The 21853-nt window shown below is 35.5% G+C and overlaps 1 protein-coding gene across 1 annotated transcript in view; it reads right to left on the bottom strand.

The window, feature by feature from the left end:
* Positions 1-21614, bottom strand: part of LOC129258478 (uncharacterized) — a 31890-nt gene extending 10276 nt beyond the window's left edge. Inside the window, exon 1 of the mRNA XM_054896739.2 lies at positions 21394-21614. The gene's annotated coding sequence lies outside the window, so the exon portion shown is untranslated. The remainder of the gene's footprint in view (positions 1-21393) is intronic.
* Positions 21615-21853: the final 239 nt, after the last annotated feature.

Below are 21853 nucleotides of genomic sequence, written 5' to 3'. Positions count from 1 at the left end.
ACGTAATCATGCAAACAGCCAACCCGTGTCTTTATTCAAATTCAGTTTTTCTACGCTTGGCAGAATTGAATGGCGGTAGGTAGAAATTGGAATTCAACACATGTGAAGATATTTTCGTCTTCAATGACCCGAACATATTTGAATAAATAACGAAGACTTTCAGGAGCTTATAAAGTCACGAACTTTGATTGTAAACAAAATTGACTTGAAAACAACACAATGAGTGTGAATTCAACACCAGAATAAATCATGTACACCGGTACACCCATGGGCGGAAATCCCAGGGGGACAGGGGGGACGCGTCCCCCTACCAAAAATAGTAGTACTATTTCTGGTCTTTTATTTTTTGCTTTTCAAATTTATTTCGGTCGAAAGGTCCCCCTACCTTTGGGGAGAGATTTCCGCCCTTGGGTACACCACATATTTTGTTGTGTATGATAGTGATGCATATGGTATATTGTACAGAAATGCACTCCGTGTGTCTGCACTTGGTATTAATCACAATCGAAAAATGCCCTGATACAAATCTTTTCTTAACGCAGATGAGAGTGAGACGAAGAAAGCGATTCTTGTTTATCAAGTGTATCTTGGTATACACGAATCAATTGTCAACTGAAGACGAATTCATAAAAAGTAAAGAGGATCTAATTGCCCTATAACTAGTTTGTAAGATAAACAAAACCAACGAAATAAAATGACAATTACTAAGAAACTAAAAAAAAAAACTAAAAAAAAACAAACTTAAATCTCTGTATTACCTGAATTGCGGAAGTGTATAAGAACATTTTCGAGACAATACAAATTACCAAAAACAACAATAAAAACACACAAATAAAAAAAATGTATTTTAAGGCTTAAGATATGTCGTGACGCATAAACAAAAGTTGAAGAAAATCTCAGACAGAATTCGAAAAATCAAATATTGTTATGACTCATCTGCCGAACTTCATTTTGTAAATCAAGTAGACAAATAAGTATTGGTTGTCTTCTTACGGCTTCAAGCCAAGTATTCCAGACAGTCCAGACCAACGCTCTTGAAATCGTCATTTTTAGACATCGAAATTTATTTATAAATGTCAGTCTCAATTTGATAACAACATGCGAATTAGCTGTACGTGTATATTCGTCATATATTTAGGCGAGGGAATTATCACTATCAATTTCCTGTTCATTAAACTATTGTACGTCACGTTAAAGGATTCATCAAATTTCTACTGTTTATGATCATTGCTAAAACAGCTTTTTTTATTTTATTTTATTTATGTCTATATTATCGGTAAAGTATTGTTTAAATTGACTTGAAGCAAGCAATAATGCTATACGTAACTTTAAATCCACACACCGATCCCTTTACGTCACACACAAAAAAGTAAAAACCCACAATTATTTTGTAATTGATTAATAGTCATTTTCATCATTTTTTCCGTGTTTTTTTTTTATTCAGAGGAGGGGGGGGGGCATTAGTGCCCACTGTTTTGTATGCTGAACAAAGCGGAACTTTTTATTTTGACAGTGTGATGTGTAAAATATTTCGCCCCGAAAACCTTTTTGCAGTTGCTCTTATCTCGCAAGTTTTTGCAGACAATTTATTAACATGAGAGGACAAAATTATCAGATTTACATTAAACATGTATCATTTCTTTTATTTTTTTACCTCTATATTAATATCTGCAACAAAATGAGAACTTAATAAAAAGAAAAGAAAAACGAAAACAACGCCCGCTAGTGTGCCGCTTTACATTCAAATCGGGTTAAGGGTGTCCAAATTTAGGCAGATTATGCAGTTAAAGCTGGTACGTTTCTTGCAATTTGACGAGATATTGGAAATCACCATACTTGTATCTTGTGTATCTTGGTATACACGAATCAGTTGTCAACTGAAGACGAATTCATAAACAGTAAAGAGGATCTAATTGCCCTATAACTAGCTTGTATAGGATAAAAAAAACAACGAGATAAAATGACCACAGCTATAATTGCTAAGAAATTAAGAAAAAAACTATAAACAAATTCTAATAACCTGAATTGCGGAAGAGTATAATATTATTTTCGATACAAAACAAATTACCAAAAACAACAATAAAAACACACAAATCAAAATATATATTTTAAGGCTTAAGATATGTCTTGACGCATTAACAAAAGTTGAAGAAAATCTCAGACAGAATTCGAAGAATCAAATATTGTTATGACTCATCTGCCGAACTTAATTTTGTAATTCAAGTAGACAAATAAGTATATTGGTTGTCTTCTTACGGCTTCAAGCCAAGTATTCCAGACTAACGCTCTTGAAATCGTCATTTTTAGACATCGAAATTATTTTTGAATTTCATTCTCAATTCGATAACAACATGCGAATTAGCTATACATGTATATCCGTCCTAAATTTAGGCGAGGGAATTATCACTCTCAATTTCCTGTTCAACTATTGTACGTCACGTTAAAGGATTCATCAAATTTTGCTGTTTATGATAATTGCAAAAGCACTTTTTGATTTATGTCTATATTATCGGTAAACTATTATTTGAATTGAATTGAAACAAGCAATAAATGCTATAATATTACGTGACTATAATTCCACACAACAATCCCTTTACCTCACATAGACACCAAAACTATATAATTATTTTTTAACTAATTAATTGTTTTAATTTACTTTTAAATGATTAATTACTCTTAATTGTTTTTTTATTCAGAGGAGGGGGTGGGGGGTTAGTGCCCACTGTTTTGTAGGCTGGACGTTGATCAAAGACGTCCCCGGCGTAAAAATGACTTGGGTTGACTATCGACCAACAATGAGTGAACTTTGACCAATGTCCACTAAACGACCCGAGAAACCAAACTACATTATCGAAACATTAGATGGAAATAACTCGGCCGATAATGCAGATATATTCAGTTTGATCATGGTGATGTGGTATATCTCCGAGTTAGGTGGGTGCATTATCTATCTTTAAGCTGCTTTAAATTAACATTGCGAGCCGGGAAACAAAGTACTACATCAACGGGAAAAAGGGAGAATATGCGATTATTAACGATAAGAGGGAACGAAGACCGCGGAGACGACGGCGTAAATTGCTAGTCTGGCGCGGGGGAATTGACCAGGGATGTGCAGGTATCATGCAAATAAGGGACGGTGATGCCTTGGGAATGCTAACAGATATAGGCAATTGGTAAGATGAAAGAGAAGATGAACTGTCTGAAAATCTGAAAAGATCTGGGGATAGGTATAAAAAGTTTGAGGTGAACGAGGACGAGAAAATACGGGGATATCGTCCGCTGGGAGGTGTATTGGGTTACCCCTGCTTTGGAAGATAGCTTCGGAAGAATGGAGCGTGGTGGAAGACGAAGAGAAGAGAGAGAGAGAGAGAAAGAGAAAGAGAAAGGGAGCGAGATGAGGTTGAAAACAGGAGGTTATGGCAAGGAATGAAGACATATCATACTTAGTAGAGAGACACTATATAGTCATGAGTATATTGTTTAATATATACATAGAGAGAGAGAGAGGGGGGAGGGAGGGGGGGGGGGAGTGAGATAGTAATGGTACAATGAAAAGAGACCAGTAGACAGAGAACATACCATGGAAGTGTTTATTTTATCAGTTGTGATAACAGTAAACTGTGGCAAAAATCGACGATTTGGAACACAACAGATTTGTTTATGGTACAACCTCTGATAATTAGAGAAATACAGTTAATAGACACATTCCCTAAATAAAGAAAACGATTGATTTGATTTTTTATGGAAAATATATGATTACATTGAATACAATTTTTCGTTCAAGCTTAATAGCAAAATGAATACAAACATTAAAAATAAGATTATGTTTTGGTGAATAATTTTGAACACTAAGGAAAATGATAACAGTATGCATAACAAAAAGCGCATTCCCCGACCAATGTAGTAAACGTGACATACAGAATAGAGTTTACAGTTCGGTGACCAACTACTGTGAATGGAATGAAGGAGTTTCACCTTTCGAATGCAGTTCAAGAGAAGCTCAGAGAAAGTGCAAGATAAATCCAGTTTTACGCAGCTTTGAATTTAGGTCATGTCTTTATCATCAATTTTCAGGCTTTAAGCGAAATATCTTCACCATGAGCGAGTTCTCAACTTCATCAAATATTTTTTGAGAAAAAAAGACAAAAATGTTGTTTACACGCGCACAAATTATTTCGAATGATTTGATGTACCTATATATATAACATGCGACATAATAAAATTATTATGACCGGTACGTGTATGAATTGTGAAAAAAATTTAATCTGTACCATGCGTACGATAGAATAAAAATCGAACAAAAACAAAACAAGAAACCTGAATGATATCATAAGCCTGTGATGGGCATGGTGAGTTAACAGTAGAGAGCCATAAATTAAATCAAAGATTAAAATTCAAATAGGATTCACGGGAGACGGGAACAATCTGCAAAGTACTTGAATGCCCCGAAACTAATCAAATAAAATTTATTTCAGTTTTGTCGCGACAATCAAATCCTAACACAATTCTTTAGCCATTCGTGCGAAGTTCTCGGGACGTTGCCACGAATGTTGTGTGTACCATTGGTAAATTACATTCAAACAAGAATTGCGATTTAGGAATAGGCCTATACGGCAATAAAACAAGAAGAACTAGGCATATTTGATATTGCTGCGAACTTCGCGGTGTGCGCCAATGTTTTTCTCGTGACCCGGCAAGGGATTAAATTAGGAAAAACTGTACAAAATATGGCGTTGCGAAAACTTCTGTCAAAACCCGTTTCAATTGACATTTTGTGGAAAATAAAATGTGAACACAGCGCACAGGTCAATAATGTGAGATGCGACGGGCAATGTAAGCGAGAAAGCAAAGCGATCAAGAAGGAAATGAACTTGAGCTTGTTTCGTAAAGGCCCTATAAATCAATAATAATACACTTCCTTTATATAGCGCCTTTTCATCAGATACATCGAGAGCATTAAAGAAAGAAAGAATAACAGAAACACAAGTAGGAGTATAAAACCTAAGAAAAATAACTACAAAATTATGAACATTAAATGGAAACCGTATACAGAAACCCTACGATCACCGATACTGTGTGGGGGCGTCGTGGTCTAGTGGTTATGACTCTTGTCTTTTAATCTGAGGGACGTGGGTTCGATTCCCAGCCATGGCGTGTTTTCCTTCAGCAAGACATTTACCCACATTGTGCTGCACTCAACTCAGGTAAGGTGAATGGGTACCCGGCAGGAAGTAATTCCTCGTAGGCCAGAGCGCCTCTATAGGCAGCATAGCTATAGCCGGGGTAATATAATAGTAATAACATTATTGTAATGCGCAGTTGAGTATATACATATAGAAATTGCGCAATATAAATGTACAATAACATAATATTGCCACAATGATAGCTATAACAGACCTTAACAGTCAATCAAAGTCAAGAATTCAATATTATAGATATCATGATAAATATAACATGAGAGTAATTCTTTGAGAAACGTTACACTGGTAAAATTTCTGGTTGTGTTTCCTTTCAGTGTCAATTCTAAGTAGATAAAGAGGGATAGACATTTTGGGGGAGTGAAATGAATAAGGAGAAGAACTATTATGATCTAATTATCACAGTGAGTCTAACAAGATGGAAAATCATTATTATTATTTTTTTTTTTACAAAGTTCTGGGACGAATGTAATCACAATGCTCATTCTCTGTCTGATCTCAAGCCATTTGCTCATCTTCCGTCTCCCTGAGAGATTTCATTCAAATCCACAAAGTTCATCTCTCCACTCATAGCGCTCCGAAAAAAAGATATATATATATATATATATATATACAGTGCGTATAAAAAAACGGGACAGTTTTGAAAAGTCTATAAAAATTTGTTTCAAATTATTATATCTATATTTTGATGTTAATAGATGCTCTGAGATATTATCTTTGAAATGCCACTTAAAAAAATAAATTTTGTTCATGCTTGAGCGAACACGGGACAATTTTGTCGGGGGTTTCAAAAAAAGGCTTGCGCCAAAATGGCAGAAATGAAACATTTGATGATTAGACTTTTGGCTAATCAGCAGACTTCCTCTTTATCTTTTCATTGTCTTTGCCATAATTTTCGAATCATGCCGTCAAATTTCGTTTACAAATTTATTTATTTACCTAAATTATTTTGTTTTTCATTTAAACTTCTTTTACCTTTGAATTTTCCTTCATAAGTAAGAAAAGAAGACTTTTTGTCAACCCAAGTAAGAAGATTTGCATTATTAATTGGGAGAATTTGTAATTATTCAAATCCTTTTATTATGTGAAACAAATTATGTTATGGTACCTATAAAAGACATGAATCCTATTTCAAGGGGTTATTGAATCCTTCACCAAGTTTATGTGCTTGAAAGGACAAACAGGAAAGGATTCATGTCTTTTAATGGCAATGGTGTATTGAGTCAATTTTGAAGGAGCAAGATATGGCAGATCGGGAAAAATGTATTAAAAAGTTGTGAAGCCATCAAGCAAAAATTTCCACTTTCTTTATTAAAATATTAAATTTTGTGATTTTGACATGATATTCAGAAAATTATATCATATTTCACTTTCTATGTTTTCTGTTATTTTCCTTTCCAATTTTTTTCTTGGTCATGCTTTTTTTTTTTTTGGGGGGGGGGGAGCACCCCAAGCCCCCACCCATCAGTATGCCACTGTTAAAGGAATCATAAACTTTGTAGCACACAATCAAAGGATTTGAAGAAAAAAACACGGTCTCCCATACTTCGGTTAAAAAAAAATTGTTCTTGCCTAAAGAAGGAATATTCAAAGCTAAAAGAGAACATATTAAAAAGGAACAACAGAACGATTCAAGCAAATAAGCAGATTTGGAAATGAATTTTGATCGCATGATTCGAAAATTATGGCAAAGATAATGAAAAGGTTAAGAAGAAGTTTGCTGATTAGCAAGAAGTCCAACCATCATATTTATCATTTTATGCCATTTTGGCGCAAGCCTCCTTTTTAATCCCAGACAAAAACACTCCGTGTTCGCTCAAGCATGAACGAAACTAAATTATTTTAATGGCATTTGAAGAATAAGACTTCAGAGCACCTATTGACACCAAAATATAGAGATTATAATTTGAAACAAAAATTTTATAGACTTTTCAAATCTGTCCCGTTTTTTTTTATACGCACTGTATATATATAACTCCGAGACTACATTTTGACTTCTTCATTCAAAACACGTTCCTGTTATGATTAGGCCACTCTACGTGTCCTCAATAGTGATTACAGTTCGTCAATATTAATATTCTAATTTTACTCTCGGGCTTCGATTTGTTTCTAAAATTGGCTACTCCCGTTTCTTCATAAATTCGTAGTTGCAGATGGAATATTGATTGATTTTGAATTGGCGGCTCGTACACGTCCGGGAATGCCCAACTGTGGATTTGTAATTATAGCCTAATCATTACGATAATGTAATATAAAGTCAATTGGTCAAATCTTAATCGGATATTGTATATTTCGTTTGCTTTGGAATATTCAGCTAATGGTAAAATAGTACTCATAAGATTAAACAAAAATGCATTCTGAATGAATTCTAAAGCTGAGGTTTTTCATCCAATGAAAGTCACCCGTGTTGGAAATCGGATAAAATATAATATTGCAAACTCCAAATATGCCAAAAGAACAACTGGAAATGCAAGAAGGGGCCGAGTAATATTTCAATGAAAGCTATATATTTTGTGATCATTAGGCTCATGCATATTCATGATAATCGTTGCAGCTTCATTTATATTGAACATCCTATGTATGTATCCTGGAAAGAACATAATAATAATAGTGTAATAATTTATGTAAAATTTAATTTACGTTTTCCTTAGACTCAGTCTTGGCCGCCATTTTAGCGCTTCATATGCCAGTCAGTTGTGAAGTTATGCAAACTTTGCAAATAGGTTTATGATATCCCGCCCCCCCCCCGGCATTCACAGTGACATGGAGGGTATAATCATTGATTGTCTGCTGCATTAAGAACAACGCACATTCATGGCGACTTCTTCTGTCGGTAAGAATTTCCGGTTCCGGTTTTATTTCAAACATAACAGCATAACGCGAGCTATGTTCCTTCTTCCCTTTTAAACACAATATTTCAAATCAACAACTAAGATACTTCTCTGTTTGACAAAATCAATTGGCAAGGAAGGTAATATACATGTAAATTATGAAACGACAAATTCCAACACAAGCAAAGCTTGTATACGTGGATTTCTCATGGAGGGAAAACGAAATTAGAAAAAGAGAGTGAAGGAAAAAGCAAAGACTAAATACAGCTCGTTCAGTTACATGTTTTAAGAAGGATTATTTTGTACTTATAGTTTTGACAATTATGCGCAACATCTTAAAGGTTAAACGAAGCATTGATTCATTTTATGCGGTAATTGTACTTTTGGATCTGTACAGTCACATGATTGATAAGACTTTGCGGATTGTGCAATGACCTCTGCATGATCAGTCACCAAAGCATATACTTCATTTGGTGTAATGTTCGTTTGCTACATGGCCCTGGGAAGTGGGGGCGCTAGGGGGGTAGGTATACGCCAAATAACCAAAATCAGGTTTATTTGTGTTCCGTAACTTTGTTTTGTTTTTTTTTTGCTTGACAAGCAATTACCCCCTGTTAAATATCGTTCCCAGGGCCCTGGGCATAAGCCTATTCAAGATATAGGATTAAGACCCTCCTATCACTCTGCAAAGTAATTTTGATTTAAAAGCTTTAAAATAATGACCTTCGCACTATAAATGCGAATCAATAATTAAAAAAAATGAGTGTAAAGTTGTAAATGGGTAATATCGATACAGGAAAAAAAAATCAATAAACACAATTTCTCAAAATAAATAAATTATTGAATACCTGAACATGCTGAACGCCAAACTTCATTTTTTAATTAACTGGTGGTTGAGAGCATTAATTAGAGTAAGTGTTATTTGTAATTTAAATCATCTCGTTATACATACATACGAATTAGTAACATTACGCAGAGTTTTAAGCCAAAGAAAAGGCTGCAAGTAAAACTATATAGTGCCTCAACTCCATTCGCTGCTTCAGGGCGTGATGTTGCCGGCGATCACGCCGGAGGGGAGGGGAGGGGCGTATTCCCTCTTGATGTTCTACTCGTAGCCTATGGGAGAGGGTCACCCCCCCCCCCCCATAAAAAACCTCAAGAAATCGCGGCCTATGCTTGATTGCATATTTCGGGGAAAATGAGAGAAAGCGAATGATCCAACCTTGACAGACAGACATGGGTCGATTGAGAGGCTTGCGATTGTGACGTCACAAAAATCACTCAATGGACTAGTCAAGATAAACAAGATCACCATCTCAAATAGAGAGACAGCCCATGACTGGTCAATATGAAGGGTCTGATGGGCCCAATTTTTTTAGGGGAGGGAAATTGAAATGTGTAAATATTTCATACTAAAGAACAAAATACCATAAACACCATCTAAGCACCATATATGGCTGGTGAAAGAGCGCCGATTTCAAATTCGGACTTTCTTTTCATTAGCTTTAGATTAAAATTATAGGACGGCGGATACTTCAAGTTTAATTTATAGAAATCCTGTAGTGATTACAAAAAGAGTTAGTAAATTTCTATACGCAGCACTGCTTACATTAATGAAACAAGAAGGAAGGTAGACTGTCAGCTTGTGTAGTAGGAATACTATGAAAGTGCTGTGATCAGTGGATGAATCTTCGGAAGCACAAGGTCTGAGGTTCAAATCTCACTGCACATCTTGCGTCCTTAAACGTTCATCTATATACAATTTCCATTCTCCACCAATGTGTGGTAAATGGGTAACCGGTAGAAAAGCATTTACTTGAATGTTGGATCAGGGTAGCTTGCTTAAGCCGGAGTTAATAATGTGCAGCAGCTAGGAACATACCATTATGCTATTTCATGTATCTATTCATTAAAGATATGAATACGACGAAATGACATGTTTGATAATTACTTTGCTTGACTGAGTATGCTGAAACAGTCTATAATACCCGGCTGTGAAATAGCGGCCATGTTATGTTTAACACTGGTAATTATGTTGCTTACTGTTGATTGCACTGAAATTAGAGACAGTACCACATTTTTCTTCTTATTTCCTCTTAGACTCTGTTTTTTTTTTTTTTTTGGGGGGGGGGGGTTGAGTAAAAAACAAACATAAAATCTATTTTGGCATACCCTAAAATGTCAGTTAACCGGGATTTAACATGTTATGATGACGTAAGGTTCACTGGACTATTTGCCTTAAGCGCTATGACGTCAGAACCTTTCTAATTGCTTGGAGTAACGAATGATAGGGATTGGTGAGAACGGCCTTTACCTCTTGCCATGGTAATGAGGCGGATGACAGGAACTGCTCAGGAATGGTATACAGGAGAATGTATTCCTGGTCTGAGTTCTATCCGTCGACCGTCTGCTGTTGGCTCACAATGACACGATTGGAGTATTTTTAACCATTATCCCTTTGGTTACGTTAGCAATTAGAGAACGACCTATTAAAATTGATTTCATTATAGGCGCTTGTTCTTGGTGAAGAATTGTCACGAACAGCAAAACGTGATGCGTCTTCTTCATGCCGCAATATCTTACTTCGCCTTTGAGAGGAAGAATGAAAGAGACAGAAAGAGAGAGGGAGAGGGGGGGGGGGGTTGAGAAATATTTCATGGATGAACAGGTATAGGAGTGGCACATATAACTGATAAATGCCATTCTTCTCGATATAAATATTTCCATGACTTTCTTCAACCAAAGAATGACGGGAAATCTTTGATATTTCTAGATTTGTCTTGAATTTCAGGATTAATGAAGAAAAAAATCCCAATAAACCTAAAGCCGGATATAAATAATTTCTTCCTTTCTTAGAAATGAACGAAATTATAAAATTATCAACAAATAATAACATTATTCTTTCTTTATGGCCCACCACCCCACGGTTAAATCCGCCCTCTCTTCGTTCACACGACTTGCCCAGCCCAAACATCCAAGCGTTTACCCCTCCATCTATGGAGAGACAAGCATGTTGCAAAACGTCTGGAAAATTACTGATCAAGAAAATGTTGTACAGACTGTACTTCTAAAAGAGTTTAGGATTAATTCTACGACAGAAAAATGATCAAAGTCAAAGAGGCGAAAGATACTACCGTGTGTAACTTTGGCATACAGATGGGGGTGCCATGGACCCCGAAAACAAAACAAAATTACGAAGAAAAGGAAGAAAAGAAAGAAAAAAGGAAAGGAAGGGAAACATGATACTTTATATGCTCTGAATATTATGTCACAATCTATAAAAATATGTATATATTTTTGGTATAAAAAACGTAAAAATTATGGTTCGCTTGCATCGCTCGCTCTTTACCCCATTCATTAGGTCTGGCCCCCTGAAAATTTGTGGCTCATTACGCTATGTAAAGCTAAACCAGTGATCACGGGTTTGGAGGCATTCCAAAATTTTCCACTCTAACGTACAGTAGCGTTTTTTTCTTTGTGTGCTTAAAAAAGCGATAAAGTACGTCAGAATGATATTATAATCTTGACCGTGGTCATACTCAAAATGGAAAGGCGTCAGAAGAAAATCTTAAGTGTGTGACCGGTCAATAAAGTCAATAAATTGAGATTCAAATCCATTTCACACCTTAAGATTTAGCCAATTTTAACGAACTGGAATGATAATTTTTTGGAATAGAACAAAATAGACGTCTAAAAAGAGCAAAAGAAACTATCCCTAAAAATGCCCGAATTAATAGATGTCAATATTTCCGAATGAACGAAGTGAGCGAAAAAAGCAACAAAATCTTCATTAATATATTGTTATGTGACAGAATTCGACAGAGAACTCAATCAATAATTTGCCTCTTTTATTTCTTTTCGTTTTATTTTCTTTTTCACTGTCGTTGAACCCCAAGGTACCACTCCCTCATTCTGAACCCTAGTGAGTTTTCATCGTACAAGTACGATCAAGATAAGCTAATATTTTATTTTTTTAGTCTAGTAAAATATTAACATTTCTTTGATTTGGGTCAAACTTGGTGACTGGAATAACTCCACCAATACAAGGTTACACCCGGCAACTCGATTACCGACGATCGCCGTTGCCCATAGACTAGTACCTCCGGTAGTGATCTTATTAGTGTGACTAGGGTCTAGGTAGAGAGCGATTTTATTTCATATTCTGGGTCCTGTTTTATGATTTATTGCGATAAAGGCATAACTTCTATAGCATGGTTACTATCAGCCAATCGCAATGAATAATTTCAGTAGCTTTTAACTCTTATTATAAATTTTGTAATATAACACGTTTTATGAAACATGGCCCTTTTCACTCACTCGCTCCCTTAATGCCACAGACTGCCGAAAGCAGCGAGACATTTTCATGTTCACTCCGAACTTGAGGATTTAATCCCCGGTCCACCAATGTCATAAATAAGTAGTAGAAACTGGAGTGACACGAGTGCCAGCTTCAATGGCTGCTAATATATGCAAACATCCCGCATGTCCCTCTGGCGTATTATATAAAGGACATCAAAGATATTCCACGCTATCACGCGGATAAAAGGCGTTTGTGTTTGTGATTTAAGATTTGCCTTGTTCGTACATCCTAAAGTAAATAGTTAGTGATAGCAATGCATCTGATACATTAACATATTTTATTCTGTCTTCTTGCAGTTTATGGATTGGTCTTTAGTGTACGGGCCTGCCTAACTCCAAATTGCGATTTTAGTTCCACCAAGCTATGATTTCATGATTATTTCTGTAAAATCAAGGTTAATTTTTACCACTATTATCACCGTAGATCTCGTTCTAGTAAGTTCCTATCTCACAGCTATTTCACAGCAGATAGCTGGCACAAATAACAACATGTACAAACGTGTATTATTGTTACTTGAAAAAAAGGATAACATGATGGTAGAAACGTTATGCTTATTTTGCTAATTTCTCAGCAATTAGATTCCTTTTTTACGAGAATCAAATAGCAAATAATCTTAATTCATATATACCAAAAAAATATTTGGACCATGAACGAAACACTTGTACCATTCTTTTAGATTGTATTTTTTACCCTAAGTGGAAAAAGGTACAGTAATGCACCTTTTATTATTATTTGCACTAATAAATGCCCTTTTAAACCCTTAAAGGTGTAACTTTCCTCTTTTAAGGTTCATAATGCTTGACGTTAAAAAGGTTCAAATTTGCATCTTTATCACAAGGTTCGTCTCTGTACTCTAAGTGCTTAATATAGCGAAATACATCCTTACCTGCTTACAGGTACAAAAGTGAGCATAATTGCACTCACTAGCAACCTTTCGGGTGCTGCTGAACCACTATAGGGTTCAAATTTGAAACCCTATATCTGTGCACCAACACTTCCTTCGGTAGTATGTTTTATTTTTGGATTTTGTTCTTAGTTATTTTTAGATTCTTACCACAACTGGTATTTACGTCTATGATTCATACTACAGTATTTGCAAATTCACATCAATCGTTCTCGCTAGTTTCTGCTCGGCAATTAATCAACGGACCCGACCGCGTATAAAACTGAAAATGGAATCATAAATTAGTTAGAAATCGTAATACAACTGTTAAAGTTCATTGCTATATCGCTTGAAAGTATTTCATTTTGGTTCATATAGGAAAATAACTTGACTCCCACGCAGCTTTTAAGCACAGAGAAAGAGCAGTCGAAGTGGTGGGGAAATGGAACAAGTATAACAATCCCATTCATGTATATTTTGAATATCCTTGAAGTGCAATGCTTAAAATGATTTTTTTTTTCACTCTCGAGTTTATCCATCATTTCCTCTCGCCCACTTCTTCTATCATTTTTCCTCATTCTTGTTGGTTTAAATTAAATACTATTGCTTTCAGTAAGGAGGTTCGAGAAACAAAGGTAATTATAAAATAAATCCTTTAATTGGTTTCTCCCAACTAAATTCTTTACATGGTGAGGTTGAAGTGAACCAAGCAAGGTGAAGACAATTATATCATAATCGGGTGGACAAATAACGAAATTATGTAATTTTCAAGTTGTACATTTTGTTTTATTTTGTTCGAAATATATGTTCTTCTTGTCACTTACCAATGACATGTGAATATTGTGATTATGTATATTACAAAACCAATAAAACGCATACTTAAACAAAGTTGTATATTTTAATATTGGCGGCGGAAGCAAAAAAATTTAGGGGGGGGGGTCCACCCGAAATTTTGGGATGGACACGGGTAAAAAATTTGACAAGCAAAATAAAGGTTATCAACCGATATTTTAGGGGGGACCACAAAAATTATAGGGGTCCATCTGAATTTAGGGGGGGGGTGCAGGAAACAAAATTGACAAGCCAAAAAAAGAAGAAAATGTTATCCGCAACCAACATTTTTAGGGTGAGACCACCAAAAAATTTTGACAAGCAAAAAAAACACACAAAAAAAAATTAGGGGGGCCGTCCCCCACCTCAAATTTAGGGGGGGGGGCAGGATCCTCCCCATCCCCCCCCCCCCACTTTCGCCGCCTATGCATTTTAACAGTTTTCATAGTAAATATACAAGCTGATGATGTCGTTTCTCTAACATCTTCTTTTTTGTTTCATATAAACTAAACTTTGCAGATTGCGTATACTATTTCGGAAACTTCCAAGCGAGCGAAGCCAGCAAGCCAAATTAAACAATATTCATAGAGCAAATACTTGATTTGTAATATATCATGAGTGTAAAATATAAACCAGCCAGGGAATGAATTATAAAAAAAATATATAATACTATACAATTATTCAACGAAAAATGAATGGGGTGAGAGAGGGAGGGGAAAATAAGGGACAAAATGAAATGTAAAAGTAACACTAAAAGGATGAAGGACACGGACCGTCTTGGTCCAAGACCAAAACGGGGGGGGGGGGCACTTGTTTATTATGCAGATTAGGAGAAGGGACAGACGGATACTGCGGGAGGGAATATGGCAAATAAACTGCCGATCGTGACCCGATGCACCTAAATTAATATGATATTGCGGTCCAGTTATTTCCTTCTGTATAACCATTTTGATGTACGAGAGGGCGAAGCGAGTGATGGGAATGCCTGTTCAATGTGCATGAAATTTTATTTTATTATCAAAATTAAATAGTACATTACTTTAGCATACTATTTCTTGTTGATTTGTGAAACCATGATATCTGTCCAATCCTGTTAGCTCCATTTTATAGGACAATCATATCACTGTTAATGTTACGGAATGTTTCGTATATGCTGTTCTAAGAATTGGCAGCAATTGATTTACTCAGTGAACATGAAATTACATTTCACCATGAAACACCTACGCACCCCAGATCATACAATATGGATACCGTTATGGAATACATGTAGAGAAAGGGATATCTCCCCGTATTTGCTGCCGTCAAGGAGAATACAAATCAAATAATTGATTTCAATTCAAATCACGTTTGACAAGGGTTCGGGAGCATCTAGCCTTAACTGCTCATTTTAATCACAATTTGAATTTTTTCATGTAATAGCCTTGCATGTTTCCTTGGATTCTTGATAGCTTTTATTTTATGATTTTATGATTTGATTTTTGCTTTCTACTCGTCTATTGATTATTGTATTTACTTATGATACATTTTTTTCATCTGTATGAATTTGTATTGTATTTAGATATTTATTCATAACGTTTACTTTATATTTTGTTATGTTTCTATTTGTACATGTAAATATTCACACATTTCAGTCTTTGACTGCTTGTGATTGTATTTTGATAGTTTTTATTGCAATAAAATCCAATATATATACATTAATAAACCGGTGACACTCCTGGAGAATTCAGGGTGTCTACAAGCTTCATAAAAACGTATTACATCGTAGTGCATCAGAATAAATCGTAGCGCAGTTGCTGAATTGTTTAAGCTTAAAAACTAATACCTCAAAATAATTTGTTATTATTCGAGTGGGCATATATTAGAGAACTGCTTGATGGAAATATGACATGATGGTTTCTGAGCTGGTGAATTTAATAGTAGTATATAGGCCACGGGCTTACACTATTAGAAGTGACAGACGCCAGCGGCTACAAAACTCGTCCGGAAACAGAGATATCGTACGTGCCGGGTCAATGTGTCTCTTGAGGAAATTAAATCCTTAGTAAAGACAGAAGAACAAAGAGGTAGAAATTCCATCATTCCATATTTAAATCTAAGAGTTTTTTGCTACAGCCACACGCACCGCCAAAACCGTATCAAGATTGTCCAATTCCCATGTAGATGCAATTAATGCCATCTATGGTTCCACATAATTCCCGCACTCATAACAATACGTGAGATACCTGTTCGCTAATTTGCTGAGAATATCAACAAGCTATGACAAGATGTATATATGAAAATCTAGTTAGAATTAAAAATAAAATATCTGCGTATTTTTGTCTTCCTCACACAAAAGCTCTTCTCCAAAATGGAGTGGGGTTTCAATAACAGGACATAATCTTTGTCTGAAGCTCACTGAGAGATAAAAGCAAGTTTTTAGCTACCATTTTAAAGACAATAAAGACATTTACCGAAAGACGACATTTCTCAAATGATTAAATTTGTGTTTTCACAAAGAATTTATGAATGTCTAAGGATATCACGGTCACTGCACTCAGAGTAGAATGTTACAATCATATCCGATACAACTTACAACACTGAGCTTTTACCAAAGTTTTAATTTTGTTATACTGGTGGTGGTTAGGGTGAATCGTAATTTTTTGTTGGTAAATAAGCACCACAGGGAGTTTTTAAACTATGGTGTGAAACACCTAATGTCTGCTGTCACGGGCGTTCGATTAATCGCTATTGAGTCATAACTAAGTGGTTAGCTCCTGCATAATCGCGATAGTCATGTGTCGTCTGCGCTGCGAGGCGATCGAGGCAACGCCACGGAGCGCACCGCGAGGTGTGGACCACAAATTATGCGCGGGAAATGATCTGCAATGAAGTGTGAAAGTAACGTCCACTGGGGCGGGTTTGATTGAGTTTGTGAGATGGGCACTTTTCTTCGAGGTAGATGGACTGAGGGGAGGAGGAGAAAGACGATCGAAGGATAAAGAGAGGCTGAAAGAGTGGAGGCGAGGATTTTAAGTAGGAGGCGTAGATGTAATATGAAAAGGTACGAAAGTACACAGACAGAAATATGGAGTGAAGGAGTGTCAACAGAAAAAAAGAAAGAAAGAAACAAACAAAGAGAGAGAGAGAGAGAGAGAGAGACAAAGAAAGAATGAGGGATGGGGGATGCTGCGAAAGGAAAACAGAATAAATATTAAATGACAAGGAACATACAACTGTAAAAGAACAATTTTCAAGTCAGACGGAAAACTGAGAACCTACTACAATTCATGTTTTGCCATTCCGATACAGAAATACCGATAAAGAAAGAAAATAAACGAAAGGACATTAATGTAGGAAGCTTAGTAGCGAGAGATGGAGAAAGGAGGATGGTAAAAATCTAATAATGTTCTAGGCATGTAATAGCGAGCTGTAATCCCGCTGTAATAGATCAAATCCAAGTTCATCCGGTCAGGTTTAATTAAGTTCAGTGGAAAACCGATCAGTACGTGCTAAATGATTAAACCATAGGTAATCAGTGGGAGTTGTACGTAAAAGAATATTAAAAAATACTTGATGGATAAGTAAGGTTTTTTTTTGTCTTTGCGATTCCAGAAAATAAACAAGAGGCTAATCTGATCGGACAAATCGTGTCGCGGGCGAGGATTAAGCCAAAATCTGTAATATACGTTTTTCTGACTTGAGAAGGAAAAGGAAATATTATTCTATTAAATCAAAAATTGTGCGTGAAGTAGGAAGTATTTTTTTTCACACCATCATGGTCATATCTTAATCTGAAAGGATTGTCTGGCTTCTGCTACTTGGCAAAATAAGTCGTAAAAGAAAGTAGGCCTACAGTTTATAAATAGTAGAAAAAGGGCCTAGAACAAAAGTAGCAGTAGTAGTAGCAGTAGAATAGAAGTAGTAGTAGTAGTAGTAGTAGTTGTTGTTGTTGTAGTAGTTCACTGTTAAAAAACCCTGATTTTACAGAAAAAAAGAAGATTATGCAGAAAGCAAGGACGGAATCATTCTGTAAATTCATAAAACAGGAATTTTTCTGCAATTTAACTGAACAGGTCTGTTTAAATAGGGGAATAGGGTGTTTTATTTAAAGAAAATTGTAGAGTTCCATACACTAAATACCAACTTCCTGTAATTTTACATGATATAATGTAAGATTACGCAATCTGGTAAGATTACAGGTCTTCTCGAGACTCTGCTGCAGGAACTTCTTTTATTCTAAGGATAGATTTTCTAACAGTGTAGTAGTTGTTGTTGTTGATGTTGCAGTAGTAGGAATAGTATTAGTAATAGTATTGATACTAGTAGCAGTAGTTGTTGAGGCATTAGCAGAAATAGTAGATAGTGGTAAAAGTGGTGGTGGTGGTAATAGTAGTAGTAGTAGAAGAAGAATAAGAAGAAGTAGTAGTAGTAGTAGTAGTAGTAGTAGTAGTAGTAGTAGTAGTAGTAGTAGTAGTAGTTGTAGTAGTTGTAGTAGTAGTAGTAGCAGTAGTAGAAGTAGTGGTAGTAGTAGTAGTAGTAGTAGTAGTAGTAGTAGTAGTAGTAGTAGTAGTAGAAGAAGAAGTAGTAGTAGTAGTAGTAGTAGTATAGTAGTAGTAGTAGTGTTGTCGTCTTCGTCGTTGTAGGCGGAAATAAAGATATTTTTAGAGAAATTGATACACGTGTGGGTTGTTTGATGAGGGGGTGGGATATGTGTGAGATTGGCGTGGGTGTGTGTGAAAGAGTGTGTGTTTGGGTGTGTGTACTTGCTTGTGTATAGGTGAAGAGAGCGTCGTATATGTATGCATTTTTAGATGTGACATAAGTCTGCTTGCTGTATCCCTTTAAGTGCAAAAGGGCATGCTCGCGTGAGTGGGTGTGAGGGTGTGTGTGTGTGTGGGTGTGTGTCTTGTGTGTATATGTATTAGGGTTTACCTGTGTGATTATGTAAGGTTTATCGTAATAATCATCGTGTTTATTAAGACAATGTTATGAGAAGAAAGAAAACATTACTTAAAAATGACGTGACAACGCTAAAGCTAGGTAAAAAGTGTATTAAAGGACAACATAGACAATGAGTGATAAATGGCTGTCTTCATGATGTAGAATTCAAAGTTATCTAAAAACCATGTTTCTTATAGCAAAAAACCCCGAGAATATTAAATTCATATATTTGTAGGTTTTCTTTACTTAAACATTTTGGTCTTGCTTATCATATCTCCTCAACAATATGTTTAAACATGAAACATGTAAACTAGCGTTGAGGAGATATGTACTCTAATAATATTATTATTACAGTACATAAGTACAGGACATCCTAACAACAACGTATGTGGTAAATTTGAGTAACTTGTTCACTATCTGATTAAATATTGATTGAGAAGGCGTACGTACTCCCATTAAATTTTCAAACATTATAACCTCTCCATTATAGCAAAGCAACGATGGTAACGATGCATTTTATTAGTTAGATTTTATACTGAACAAAAGCCAATCGGGGTCGAGAATTTGTAGATCACCATAATCTTGTTTCGTAACCTCAGATGTTGTCGATAATCTGCATGATCTTGTCTGCTTAACTTGTTTTTATTAAGTCCCTGGGTGATATCGGATACATGTCTGGGGGTCAGCAAAACTCTGCCGCAAAGTTGTTGTTTTTTGTAGTTACAGGTCTCTACTTTAAATTTTGTTGCAAATAATCTGACGAAGTGATTAACAAATGCTCTTCTTCTTTTCATTGAAAATGAGGACTTTCTAACATTAAAGGATGGTCCAGGTTGGATATATATATATATATATATATCTTAATAAATAGAGAAAAATTCACAAAGCACACTGCTGAAAATTTGATCAAAATCGGATAACAAATAATGAAGTTATTGAATTTTAAATATTTGCATTATTACGGTGGAACAGTTCTAGGCATGTCTTTATGAATAGTCATTAGGCGGGCTGATGATGTCATATCTCCACTTGTTCTTTTGTATGTTATTATATGAAATTAGGTTTAATCAAGTTTTCTCTACCAAGAACCAAAACAATTGGATTGACAACTGATTTAATGCATATGAGTTAATTATTGCTGCAAGTTATTTTATCATAATGCAGACACATCATTTACACATGTATGAAAAAATGAAACATTTATGATTTCACGTCATAACATAAGAGAAAGGAAAGTGGGGATGTGACATCATCAGCCCACCTAATGAATATTCATGCATATAACTGTTTTCACAACATATTGATAAACTTTAAAATGTAATAACTACGTTATTTGTAATCCAATTTGATCCAATTTTAGCATTTTGCTTTATGAATTGTACTCTATTCATCTAGATATGAATATTTTCAGCCCAGACCATCCCTTTAATGAAAAGGTTAGACATGGTGAGACATACATACAGTACATCAGAATAAAAACTAGATTTATATGCTTCCAAATGACGACGCAATATTAATAATACATTGAGAGACAGAGACAGCAGTATAAAGCAGCAGCTGAAGAAAGAAGGAGAAGAAGAAGGAGAAGAAGAAGGAGAAGAAGAAAGAAATAATTAAAAAAAGAAAGAAAGAAAAAGAAGAACAAAAAGAAGAAAGAAAGAAGAAGAAAAAAATAAAGAAGGAGGAGAGTAAAGAGAAGGAGAAGAAGAAGAAGAAGAAGAAGAAGAAAAAGAAGGAGGAGATGATAATAAAAAATACATTCCCTTTTGTCGATGGCGCCAATCACACTCATGAAAAATGATAACGCATTTAAAACTCGGTTATTTCTGCATTTAGATTACATAGATAGGTCTATATCAGTGTTTTGAGACAAAGTCGCAGTTTTTTAATATAATTGTTGCACTTTTTCGGAGAATTTTCGAATCGAGCTATTCGGAAAACCAGGATTATGAATATAGAAAATGCCTCATATTTTTCATGTCTCCTATTTCGTATGTAGTAAAATATAATCCACCTGGTATTAAGAAAATCCGTTGAGGATGATGATGTTGAAAAATACAATACAAAATATATATCAGGTACACTGTAAAAAATTAAGTGCTAATTTAGCACTTACAGTGCTTGTATAGTGACTGCACTCCGAGTGCTGATTTTCTAGTTCAAATTTAAACTAGAAAACCAGCACGCGCACTGCAGTCACTATACAAGCACTGTAAGTGCTAAATTAGCACTTCATTTTTTACAGTGTAACAAAACCTATGTAAAAATCAGTTCTCGTGTCTTGAGCACCACATCCACGCCTCCCACGCCAGTTCATGATTAAAAATATCGTCAAAAACACGAAAAATATACTCAATTAAAAATACTCACAAAATTGATTTTCAGCTAGCACAACGTCATCTATGTGGATTTTACTTCAATCTGTTGCAGGAGAAAAAAAGGAAGAGGAAATTTCAAAGCGATAAGGCGTATAATATCCAAGCTAGAGCACAGAAAATATTCAGATCAGGCAAGAGAAAGCATTAGGAGGATCGTGTCAACGGCAGAAGTAACTCGTCAGCATTCTCCGCCCGACACCAACAATAATGAATTGATACACGATGCACAGAGTACGCGGCGCCTCTCACCACGATCACGTGATAGCGGCGTTCAAGCCAATACGGGCGCATGCAAGGTAAACAAGTAAGCAAAACGTACTGGAGTGAAAGACATGGGAATATACGGGAAAATGCATTAGCGTGGGCTTATTGAGATAGGGTTTATATTTTGCTTAGTTGGTATCCTTCCTCAACACAATGCAGCGAAAATTTTTGTTTTTCTCGAGGGCTCA

This window comes from Lytechinus pictus, chromosome 4, assembly GCF_037042905.1.
Source record: "Lytechinus pictus isolate F3 Inbred chromosome 4, Lp3.0, whole genome shotgun sequence".
Lineage (NCBI taxonomy): Eukaryota > Metazoa > Echinodermata > Echinoidea > Temnopleuroida > Toxopneustidae > Lytechinus > Lytechinus pictus.
The sequence above is the reverse complement of the archived record's forward strand: the minus strand, read 5'-3'. Positions and strand labels throughout refer to the sequence as shown.